The sequence below is a fragment of the Lathyrus oleraceus genome, chromosome 3 (assembly GCF_024323335.1).
Source record: "Lathyrus oleraceus cultivar Zhongwan6 chromosome 3, CAAS_Psat_ZW6_1.0, whole genome shotgun sequence".
In the NCBI taxonomy this organism is placed as follows: domain Eukaryota; kingdom Viridiplantae; phylum Streptophyta; class Magnoliopsida; order Fabales; family Fabaceae; genus Lathyrus; species Lathyrus oleraceus.
Window position 1 is genome coordinate 521,386,043 of NC_066581.1, and position 11,464 is coordinate 521,397,506.

The following is an 11,464-nucleotide window of genomic DNA, read 5'->3' on the forward strand; positions in this document are numbered from 1 at the left end:
TATAAAACATCATGCAACAAGCAAGGACTACATCAACAGTTTATCAATCATAGTTCAAGTTGTACGACACGAGCCTTAAGCAATAGAGAAGGAGTAGGACTGGAGGATTCCCACCCCCAATCTGAGTATCTTTGGGTATGGGACGAATGACCCAACACTCATCGTATTCACCTCTATTCATAGACTTTAGTGCAATTCGAATCGAGCGATTGATAAGGTCTTCATCAACACAAGAAACGAAAAAGATTCTTCTCACTCCACTTGAAAGTTAAAACAAGAGTTACATGCCATGAGCCTTAAGTGGTAAAGAAGGAATGAGACTGGAGCTTTCCTACACTCATTCTAGATATCTTTGGGCACGAGACGTTTGAGTCATTGATTATCGTATCCACCTTTACTCATAGATTTTAGTGTGATTATTATCAAGTAACTATCAAGTCTACTCCATTCAACCATTCAATCATCTCTTCTTGCCTCTTTAATCACCTGTGCTTTCAGCCCTAGAGGGATGAACTAAGAAAGCTGTGATTTCCTTATTGTACTATAAGGATATGTAGGCAGGAGAACCCAATTTCTTCGTGAGCTACCCTATTTATCAATAAATCATTCTTCATTCATTAAATCTATACCATCTTTTTTAGATTAATCATACTTCTCATTGGGCTCCTTGTTTATATTTTTGGGTTGTCTTAACGACAATCCACCTCATCAATCGAGAGTTGTTTGGGCTACAACGTCAAACACTTAATTCAGTCTTTCTTTTTGGCTTGACCCTATAGTGGCGGCCTGCTGGTCCACGTATTGGTAAATGCCTACCTTTCTCTTCAATTCAGAGTCTATATCCTTCTTGGATCCTAGATACCATTCTCCTTTGATCTCGAAATATTTGTTTCCCCGGCAAGTGATACACTATTCCTTGTACCATCCAGCACTGCAATCATTCTTTGAAGTGGTGTTTGTCTTGTGAGCCCCCGTTGCATAGACAAATGTCTTTCTTTCTATTCTCGTGGTTCCGAACTATGATTAATCTGACTTTCTCATTGCACAATGAGAATACGTAGGCACGAGGATATGAATCCTTGGCGAGCATACTTCTGATTATTCCTCCTTCGCCTTAGGGTATCATTCATATCTTTCATTATTCACTGCCTACCTTCGATCATAAATTGTTCACCCAGTGGCATATTATTACTTTGACGTCGAAATACACTTTCTTTGGGATTCCATACATACCCTTTTAGGACACCTAATATAGTTCGCCTTTCTAACTAGAGTTGTTTGGGCTACAATCTCAAACACTTAATTCCTTCCATTTTTGGTTAATCACCCCATAGTGGCGGCCTGTTGATCCACGTATCGGTTAAAGTTGTTCCCCTTTATGGTAGAAATCTCATTTCTCTTATGGATTCCAATACACTTTCACCTTTTGATTTCAAACAATACTTTTTCAGTCACTTGCCACCAAATATTCAATTCTGTGACTTTGGTCACTTCATTCCGTTCATCTCCATGATGTATTCATTATTCTACCTTCATTCACTCCATGTGATATACCAGTCATCTTTGAGCCAAATACACTACTTCTTTGTACTCCTACTTGTGTCACCCTGTGAATCAAGAGATGTCTGGGACTATTCCCAAACACCTATTCCTTCGTCTTTTTCGGCTTTACCCTATAGTGGCGGCATGCTAGTCCATGTATTGGTAATAGCCACCTTACTCTTGGGTTCATCTTTTCACCCTTGTTGGAGCTCAAAACACAATTCTTTGGTTCAGACCATACCTTGATCACAATTCTTTTCACCTCCCGCCTCTAGTTCCTGGAACTACAAAGCTCTGAGGATACGTAGGCATGAGGGCCCCAATCCTCACCGAGCACTTTATCTGTCTCTTTTCCTTTTCCCATCCTGTTGCGAGTAATCTTAGATATAACACCTATTCGAGCGAGAACGATCCAAACGGTTCCCATGGAGTACCATGGATGTTTGGGGTGCTAATACCTCCCCCTTGCATAACCGACTTCCTTACCCAAGATATCTCTTTCCCCCGGGTTTTTTCGATGTTTTCCCTTCCTTTTGGGGATAAATAAAGTTCGATGGCGACTCTGTTGTATGTTTGAGCGTGCGATACGTTCAGGTATATTTCTGTTAGCTTCACTAATTAAGCAAGAAGTTCACTGATTGCAAAAAGAGGTATTCACTACTTGGGAAAACATTTTGTGCACTTGCTTGGGTTGCCAAACACCTGGGACAGTATATGTTGACCTATACGACACTATTGATATCCAAGATGGATCCGATCAAGTATATCTATGAGAAGCCTGCTCTTACCGGAAGAGTTTCCCATTAGAAAATGGCATTAATAGAATACGACATCCAATATGTCACTCAGAAGGCCATCAAAGGAAGTGTGTTGTTAGATTATCTCGTACACAAACTCGTGGAAGATTATCAACCAATGCAATTTGATTTTCTAGATGAGGATATCCTATTTGTCAGAGATTACGCAATTCCAAGCCCTGATAAAGGACCTGAACTAGGATCACGATTTACGCTTGTGTTCGACGTTGTTTTCAATGCACAAGGTCATGGGATTGGGGCAATAATTACTTCTCGGATTAGCTTTCATATTCCTTTCACAACAAGATTGTGTTTCGACTATACCAACAATATGGCAGAGTACGAAGCATGTATCTTCAGTATCGAAGCAACCATTGATTTGAGGATCAAGATCCTTGAAGTATAAGACGACTCATCTATGGTAATTAGTCAAGTCAAAGGAGATTGAGAGACTCCTGATCACAAGTTGATCCCATATAAAGAGCATGTCTTGAAATTGATTCCCTACTTTGATGAAATCATTTTTCATCATATCCTGAGGGAAGAGAATCAACTAGCAGATGCTATTGCTACCTTGTCATCTACGTTCAAGGACAAGTGGAAGAACAAAGCTCCCTCTATTCAAATTTAACACCTGGATGAACCTACCTATTGTCTAGCAACTGAGGAAGAATATGATGTTAAACCTTGGTTCTACGATATCAAGAGTTATCTTGAGAAACAGGAGTATCCTGAGAATGCTTCTATTACATATAAGAAGACCTTGAGAAAGTTCTCAATCAATTATTCTTGAGCGGGGACGTGCTCTATTAAAGGAATTATGACTCGGTCTTGCTCAGATATACGGATAGACACGAAGAAAAATGAATCATAACAGAAGTCCATGAAGGCTCCTTTGATACCCATTATAGTGGGCATACAACGACCAGAAAGATCTTGAGGGCAATTTACTACTGGTTAACAATGGAAGTTGATTGTTATCGCCGTGTGCAAATGTGCCAAAAATGTCAAATCTATGCAGATAAAGTGCATATACCACCAACTCCCTTGAATGTCTTGACATCACCTTGGCCTTTTGTCATGTGGGGCATAGATGTGATTGGACGCATTGAACCAACTACTTCAAATGGACATCGATTTATATTGGTATCCATTGATTACTTCACCAAGCGGGTGGTGGTCGCTTCTTATGCACATGTCACCAAATATGTGGTTGCTCGCTTCTTAAAGAAGGAAATCATTTTCCGTTATGGGATTCCCAACAAAATAATTACTGACAATCGATTGAATCTTAATAACAAGATGATAAAAGAGTTGTGCAAGAGCTTCAAGATTGAACACCATAACTCATCACAATATCGTCCAAAGATGAAAGGAGTTGTTGAGGCAGAAAACAAGAACATCAAGAAGATTGTCCAAAAGATGGTGAAAACGTCCAAAGGCTGGCATGGAATGTTACCATTTTATTTACATGGCTACCGTACTTCGGTACATACTTCAACTGGGGAAACCTCATCCTCTCTTTTATATGGCATGGAGGCAGTGCTTCCCATTGATGTAGAGATTCCCTCCCTGAGGATCTTAACAGACGTCAAGCTTGAAGAAGTTGAATGGGTTCAATCAACTTAACCTTATAGAAGAGAACCGCATGACAACCCTTTTCCACGGTCAACTATACTAGAAGCAGATGAAAAGGGAATTTGACAAGAAGGTTCGTCCTTAGAATTTCTACGTAGGAGACCTGGTGTTGAAAAAGATTATGCTAATTCATACAGAATCACGGGGAAAATAGACACCCAACTATGAAGGACCATACGTTGTAAGAAAGGTTTTCTCCGTAGGAGCCTTAATTCTCTCAACTATGGACGGTGAAGACCTTGCATCCCTAGTGAACACAAATGCATTCAAAAATTACTTCGCCTAAAAATAGACTCACTAAGTCGAAAACCCTAAGGGAGAGACTTAGGTAAAAATGGGCATCCTGGTGGACCGCTTTCGTGACATTGTTTACACGTTTATTTACTTTTCGCACTAAAACTCGAAAACCCCCATTTTTACTAGTTTTTATAAATTTCACACATTTTGTCTTTCTTGGAGGCAGTCCATGTGGATTCAATCTTTATTATTACTTTGACATTATCGGTACACTTGTCGAGAAGTCATCAAGTTTTTTGCACCATTGTCGGGGACTATTGATTTTTCAACAAGGCAACGCTTGTACAACGTTTAATATTTTTTTGTTTATTTTTATTTTTATTTTTGCTTTCAATTATAAATATTTTCATTTGTAAATATTTTATTTTTGTTTCTTCTTAATTTTTATTTTATATTTATTTTTCTTTTTAGTTTTAGTTTTGTTTAATTTTTTTTATCTAATGCAGTGATGCAAGAGGACGTCTAGGATACCTTTGCAAAGTTTGAAGCTTATGCAAAGGAACTTGTAGTAAAAATGCTCATTCTGGAAAATGATAGATATTATTCAGAACCAGAATCTTACATCGATCATTCATGGGAGGAGGACTCATCATCTCAACTTGAAGCAACCTTAACTCAATTTATAAAGGTGACTCAACTCAATTTCAATAAAATCAACCAAAATCAATAAACCGTGCGAAGTAATATGGAAACATCCTTCGGGAATTTAGAGATGCAACTTGGTCAAGTATATAGCCAATTAGCCTTAAAACCGAGATCTAGTGGGTGTTTCTATGAAAATATGTTAAATAGTCGTAGACATAAGGAAATTGAAAGAGAAGTCAAATAGGAATGTGAGGTATTCGATGAAGGATGAGTTGAAAAAGAAAAATAAGAAGAAAAGTGCACAACGCCTGATAAAGAAATAGAAGTAAAAATAGAAGAAATAAAGGTGAAAAAGATATGTGAAAAAAAAGCTAGAATGCAAGATGAAGATTATATCATTTTGGATGAAGCTTCAATTTCAATCATTCATTTATACTTAGATATCCAACTACAAGATCCTCAAAAAAGGAATATTCCTACACCTAGCAACGAGGCTGATAAAAGAGGAGAAATATATGAAGTATTGGATGAAATTTATGCCTTGTTCGATACTATCAAGCTAAAGAGAATATGGAAGAAAAACCTTGAACTCCTGAAAGTGATGAAATTCCTACCAAACAAAAGGAAGAAGAAGGATGATATGTTTTTGTGTCATATATGTCACCCTAACACAAAAATCAAAAGGTCAAGCTTAGGACCTTAAAGAAGCGCTTAATGGGAGGCAACCCATCATACAAGTTTTTATTTCATTTGCAAAATTTAAATATCAGTTTATTTTAATTAACTGTTTTTGTTTTATAGCATGTCACATTTAGGTGTAGTAGGACAAAGACTTGAGAAAGGGATTTAAAGAAGAAAGAGAGACTAAAAAATCTCTCTAATCCTATTTTTTTCCTAATCTCTTTGCACTTTCTAGTGTTGTTATTGTTTCAGGCAATGTATCCAAAGTGAAGTCACTCCCCTTGAGCATTGGCGTCAACCAGACGAGGGCAGAATGGACCAAACAGAACTAAGACTTCAACAACACCATGCAAGACGCGCAAGACTTTTTTCGCTCTAATGACATATTAATTTCGAGTTTTCTGAATTTGTATTAATTTCTATTATTCCCTTTTACGTTCAAAAAGTCAATCTCTCAAGTGAATCTAGAGTATTAGCTACAATACTTGGTTCCCCTTTGTACCAATAAATTGATGTTTTTCTTTAATAAACAAGGGTGTTGCTGTTGTTTCTTTTATATCTACAAAGTTGTGATTTTAGCAGTGAACAGATGAACCATAAGTATCATAAAAAAAAAGGTGATCATCAGGAAAGTTCCTTGCGGATTGAGATTGAGAAAGAAAGTAAAAACCAACTATCTTGTACTCAATATCCAGATACCTCAACTAGTAAAGCTTGATCCAAGTATTCCATTGTTTACTTTTCCTTCTTATGAGAGTATCCGTACAATTTCTATTTTCTAGAATTTGCATTATTTTTTATTTAATATATTGGTTTGATAAATACACACTGAGGAACTTGTTTGTGATAAACTCTGATCCTTTTCAAACTAACCAGTATATCATGTTTATATCCTTTGCTAACCACTTTGAGCCTAAGTCCTTTCTTTCAATGACATAGCCATATCTATTAGCCAATTAACTTGAAAGATTAAATCTTTCCACCCACTCTTTAGAGTTAGGTAGAAAATTTAGTTCTTTGATCATATGCAAAAGGATAAGTTTGGGATTACACTTGGAAGTGAGCAAAGTTTAAGTTTGGGTTGGTGTACTAGAGATTTTGGTCACACAAAAAAAATCAAAAAATCAAGAAGTCAAAGAAACTTCTTCTTAAAAAAAGAAGGAGAAAGGCAATGTTTTGGATGATAAAATGTTAATCTCTAATACCAAAGTAATTAAGAAAGAGTTGATATGAAAAGGAATATGATAAAATAAGAAAAAAATAGGTACCTAACTCCAAAGGTTTAAGCCTAATATCTCAAATTATTCTACCCTAACATAAGAACCATTATAATCTTGAAAGACCTCAAAAAGTGTATGTTTAGATGAGTTTGATTGATTTTATTAGAAATTTTACAAACTTATGGTAAAATGCTTTTGTACGTTGATTGTGTGATTACCCTATCAATTCGAGTGAAAAAATTAATGAGCTGAGACACATGTTGAGTACTTGTTGTGTTGGAAGAACTTTTCCATTTTTTCCTGATTGAAGTTGGGAACTAAAATGATGATCACGTAACACAGTTGGTGATCTTCATTCGTTATTATTGCAATGAAGGAGAAGAGCGATCCAAAGTGTAGCGGAATTAAAAAAAATCTCCTTTAGTGATCCTTACGAATGGGCATGATTAGTGATTGAATCGTTACCTCTTGTCGCGATTGAAACCTTTGATGTAGAGCTATGGAGTGATCACGAACGTTAAATGGTGACAACGCCTCTACTCAGTCCACACGAGCGAATTCCTTCAATCTCAGTGCTAGCTGCTATGAATGAAGGCTTTGAGTGAGAGAGAGAGAGAGAGAGAGAGAGAGAGAGAGAGAGAGAGAGAGAAACAAAATTACAACTGCACAAATGCTTCTGCACAAGGGTTCTATCTATAGAACCACTTGTGTGGGCTGCAAGCTAAAAAGCCCACTTAAGTGTATGTGGCCCATATCTTATAATATGCCAAAATCACTTAAGCGCGTGGTATCTTACCATATTTCGTATTCTACTTATGTTCACCGTACCTTACGGTGTTCCTTAGTTACTATATCTCTTATCAATTCGTCCTTTTGTGTGTCACCCTGTAGGTTTTTGCGGCATTGGCAATTATATTAAATCACGTATTTAACATAATAAACAATGAGCGATATCTAGCAACACATCATTGCTACCCAAGACACGAAAATGTCATGTGATCTGACAAATCCTTTTGTGATAATACTTATGTGTACAATTACCCTTTTGCCCTTATGTTTATATTGAACACAAGGCATAAACCGTGTCATCCTTGTCCATTTCAATATTGGGCCCGTAGACATTTATCCTGTTACGCAGGATGGGAAAATTCTATCTAGGTCACTCATGTCTCTCAGCATGCTTCGTGGAGTACCCATTAACTGTCTTTATGGTCATCCAGTTAGGGACAACGTTTGATCAACAATAAGGCACTCGACTCTACATCTAGGGTCCATAGTGGTTTCATGTCGAAGGGTGGTATACACCATTATCACCATGAGAATAACTTATGACACTTTGCATAACATTTTATATAATATTCTAATAGAGGGTCAATCCAGTATAAATATTGCTCTTAATATTCATACCTATGTTTAAGACTTGATAACTCCTTATCCATGATCCATGAGATGTGATCATCAGACTATATACATAATAGTCTTAATGCTTTAATGTTATCCCACTTCACAGTAAAGCTTGACTACGGATACTTTAAGAATAATGTCCTTATGTTTAATGTGATCTCATGATTAAGTCACACTTGATACATTAAACGGACTAGCTATTCTAGGGACTTTATTAAACAAACATAATAAAGAAAAAGCCTTTTATTATTAATAAATAATTTGATACAAGTAACAAAAGTATTGGCCTCTAGGGCTTACACCAACAATCTCCCACTAGCACTAGAGCCAATCAGGCATACCCCTAATACCCATAGATCTAGTATGGCAATCATGCTTCTACTGTGCAAGAGGCTTTGTCAGTGGGTCAACAATATTGTCAAGCATAGGTACTCTGCATATTTTCTCATTTCCTCTATCTATTATCTCTCGAATGAGGTGATAACGCCTAAGTATGTGTTTGGATCGTTGGTGAGATCTAGGCTCCTTAGCTTGTGCGATAGCACCATTGTTATCACAATAGAGACCAATGGGATCCACAATGCTAGGAACTATGTCAAGTTCACTAATGAACTTTTTGATCAAAACAACTTCCTTTGCTGCACTTGAGGCAACAATATACTTAGCCTCGGTTGTAGAATCAACAATTGTATCTTGCTTTAAACTTTTTCAGCTCACAGCGCCACCGTTTAAGCAAAACACATAACCAGATTGCGATCTAAAGTCATCCTTATCTGTTTGGAAGCTAGCATCGGTGTATCCAATTACAGCAAGCTCTTCCTGACCTCCATATATCAAAAGTGAGTCCTTAGTCCTTCTCCAATACTTAAGGATATTCTTGACAGCTACCTGTTGTACCCCAAAATTTGCCCTCCCCTTTCTCACCTATGCATCTAATCACTTGATCAGGAGATGACTTGCATACATTCATAATTCATCCACATGCATCATTCATCATGGATTCAGAAGAAACTTGGGCCCATAAAGCTAGGGTTTGTATAGATATCAAAGCTCAAGGGCATGGTCTAATCACATCATCAGCATGGGGGACGTGAAACCCTAATGATGGTGGCGAAGGTTTGATTTCAACAAAGGTGTGACCAAACAATCTTGGTCTCCAAAGCCCTAATCAGAAGATGGGGAATCATAGGAACTTGGTGGCTTCATTGGGCATTCATGACCCTTCAATCTTCACCCTTGTCATTTTTGCTTGGCCTAACCGTTCTTGGAGCATTGCTCTTCGTCCCAAGTCAATGATTCTATTGATATGGTTGTGGATATACCTTTGGTTCTGATCATCTAAACAACCAAACCCCTTGTGTTTCAAGCCACTTGTTGGTCATGCCATTGGTTCATGGACACCATGTCAAAACCCTAACCTTATGGTCTCATTTGATGGCCTTGTTCATGTACATTATCAGTCAAGTTATTTTTCCAAAGTCCAACATCCAAGTCATAAAACAAAAACAATTCGGAAACCAACTTCAAACCATTTGTTAATCCATTTCAATCTATTCCATGTCATTTTAAACCATTACATGTGATTCCACACAAGAAAATACAAAATTTGACATTTTGACCAATTGTTGACTTTGGTCAACAATTGACTTTTTAGACAACTTTGACCAAAGTCAACCCAAGACCCTAATACCCTAAATTTCACCATGATCATCAACCCATTGTCCATTTACAAAGAAAATGCCAAAAAATGAAGTTTGACCAATTGTTGACTTTGGTCAACAATTGACTTTTTGGTCAACTTTGACCGAATCAACCTCCCCAATTTTGACCATCAAAAACCTAATCTAACCCATTTGGCCTTGATGCATCATCCAAACGTCTTGATTTGATATACTTTTGTTTGGTTTCTTCAGTTTCAAGTAATTTGGCTCATGTTCAATTTCATGTCCACCATGTCATGACTTATGTTTTGCTGCACTTCCAACCCTAACTCCATCTGGCCAAACATGTCCCACATTCACACAACCACATAAACATGGCCTGAGATACCTTGAAGTGAACTATGAAGCTTGATTGAATCCAAAACTCAGCAAGAAAGAAAAGCTCACCATGGTTGCAGGCACATGAACTTTATCATGCCTTGCTTGCTGTTGCACAACCACTGCAAAATCCACACATCATGTTTATGCCCACAAACCATTGTGCCAAAATCCTGTAGCCTCATTCAACCAGGCCCTGCATATGAAGCCTTCTCATTCATCTTACAACATGCCAACAAGCAAGAAGCAAACACCAATGTAAGTCACCATCTCCAGGAACATCAACTTGCAACAAACCAAGAAATTTCCAAGACCTGTCAACCAAGTCATAACCAACAAGAAACTCCATCAATGCATAAGCCATGAAATGTTGTTGACATACCATGAAACAACCTAACCTACATCATACGCAGTTAACCATCCACACATTGATCAAAATGCCCCTGTAACACAAACCCATACATGTAGATTGCATTGCAAACAACTGTACTAACATGGCCAAAACAAATTTCAACATGGCATATTCAAACATCTCATGCACCTACATCCTAGCAGACCTGCTTGTGAAATTACAACAGGCTGCAACCAGCATCCTTGTTCATCCAACATCAACCTTCATAAACAGGACCAAGCATACACCATATGCAGAAAATGAGGTTTCAACATAGATCATACATGTGCATTGCAAGCATAATCAGGCCATGAACTAACTGGATACAACAACCATGAGGCCAAGTCTGAACCTGAGGCATATCATGACATTAATCTAGCAATAAGCATCTCAATAACAAGGCTTCACCACTGCAGAACCACCCATGTTGCAGCATCTGAGACAAATGGCAGAGAACACAAGTTAGCAACTTACAAGGTTACCTGCTACATCATATCATGAGCACCAAGTTAACTTGCAGCAAGGAACTGGTTGCTGACCTAATGCAACCTATGAACCTGTAACAAACTTATTCTAAATTCATGCCAAACTTGCAAGGTCCAACTTGCACCAAGCCAAACCTTCAAAGCCTGTTCCAAGCACATCAACACCCTGTCCACAATCCAAAACAATTCAATGAAAAAAATCATGCAGTTCAAGTGTCGAGGTCTCAGCTGAACCAGTTGCAAAACCATGCCAAAGAAAATCCAAAATAATTAACCAAAACCATTTCACAATACCTAACTTAATTTTACTGGACATCGCACATGCCATAATACAACAACATCATCATAGTATGTCTGGCAGCTAACATAAAGCCACAATAACAAG